The sequence below is a fragment of the Montipora foliosa genome, chromosome 8 (assembly GCF_036669935.1).
Source record: "Montipora foliosa isolate CH-2021 chromosome 8, ASM3666993v2, whole genome shotgun sequence".
Lineage (NCBI taxonomy): Eukaryota > Metazoa > Cnidaria > Anthozoa > Scleractinia > Acroporidae > Montipora > Montipora foliosa.
This window is the reverse complement of record NC_090876.1, coordinates 47012421-47014395: the sequence shown is the minus strand read 5'-3', so window position 1 is coordinate 47014395 and position 1975 is coordinate 47012421.

The window sequence follows — 1975 nt, the reverse complement described above, 5'->3', positions numbered from 1 at the left end:
ATCGCAGCGTGAGCTCAATCTAAAAATAAGTTTCAAGTGATTGGCTTGCTGCAACGTATTGCTTTGTGACGTTTCCTTTTCCGATGACCTCGTCCTTTCTTAAACTCCGTATTGAATTGTTTTGATATGGGTGTATGATGTACTACAGGAGCCCCTTAAATGGAACCTCTAATTTACACTTATTTCTTGAGTCAAGCCTTTCCCGAGTATATTTGTTTTGAGAACGCCGGGCTTTTATCCGCGAAAAGTGTGACATTTCCACGGCGAAACGCGGAAAAAAATTGCAGTGGGATGCATTTTTTTGGGGCGTTATATGACTTAAAACAACAGCACTATCATAGCTTTGTTTTGATTGCATGGGCTTTCAACCTGGAAACCCCACGAGAGGCGTTTTCTGTTAATAACTCCACTCAACAAAGGGTGTTTTTCCTAAAGTGCTTTTTTCCGTGAAATAAGACCTTTTCACCTTACTTGTGTGCATCATTCAGCAAGAAAACAGCATTTTAAAGCTTTTCTTGAAGAATGCAAGAGGAAGAGCAATTTTAGATCTGAGAATGGTGTATTTTCCCAAAATATTGAACAGAATGTTTTGGCTAGAAATTGAAGTTACACTAGAAAGGACCTTCTTAACAATGTCCAAAACACTAGTAACCCACTGCAGAGCACAGTTACGCCCTTTCTGAGATAAAATAGCAATGCTAGATGGCATGCTTTTTATTGCATCTCTTCAATAAATCACTTTAAATACTAAATTCTTGCAGAGTTGTTGAAAAACATCATTCACTTTTTTCTAAATCAAATAAAATTAACTGCAACATATTGAAATATGGTAGCTGCAAAGAAATTACCCACTACTCCACTAAAATTACCTGAAAAGGACACATGCCGCAGAAATTCTGCAGCCCCTGTCAAGTACACATGCCTCACAAATTCTGCGGCACCTGTCAAGCACACATGCCGCAGAAATTCTGCGGCCCCTGTAAAGCACACATGCCGCAGAAATTATGCGGTCCCTGGCAGAGGGTGGTGAATAGGTTCGCAGATCGGCGGATTTGGCTAAAACAAACAACTCGTATTTCGGATTTTGAGGACACAATTTGCGGATTGGCGGATTTTGAATGCTTGGCGGATCACGGATTTCTTCAATATTTCAGCGAAGATTATGGATTTTGTTCGTTTTGAAGTGCGGATCGCGGAAATTAACTTGGCCGTCTGTTTCAATTTTTTCTGCCTGACCTTAGAACTAGACGAGACCAACAAATCTTTGACCTTCAATGTAATCTCTAGGACCCCAGGATTTCGGTTTAGACCCTCACCACGTATATCATCGGCACGGTCAACATGGAGGGTCAGGTCATTGAGACAAAGATCATCGATTGCATCGCAATTTTTTTTTTTACCGAGAAGGTGCCAAAGGCGATGACTTCCTTCATGATTAAAAAACGTTTTGGTGCTGCGTCGATTCCATCAATTGGAAAAGCGTAGTGAAAGTATGCGAGCATCTGATGTTAGTTCGGATTGTTATGTTTTATCAGAAACCCATAAGGGTTGAAACGTGTAACGGCCCCTTGTGTGCTGGGAAGCAAGCTTTTAAATATTCAATTTGCTAAGTACCATATTTGGAACAACAAGAGCGAGGGGTTTCCTAATATGGTACTTAGCACTGAAACATTCAACCAATCAGTTCGCACTGAATATTCGGAAGCTGTGAACGCGCGTTACACGTTTCAACCCTTATGTGTTTCTGGTTTTATACTACGAGATTTCTGTTGTCTTTTGTTACTAATTACAAAACAGTGGTCATGGTGGGGATGAAACCTTTGATTTCGCTACACTCTTTTAAACATGGTAACTCGACATTTCAAGGACCTGGGCGCCAAGTGCGGATAAACATGCAGAAGGCTAATTTCATGACAGGTATTTCTTTAACGTCAGTTAAGTTACTGAACGTTCTTAGGTGGTCACTTCTCTAACA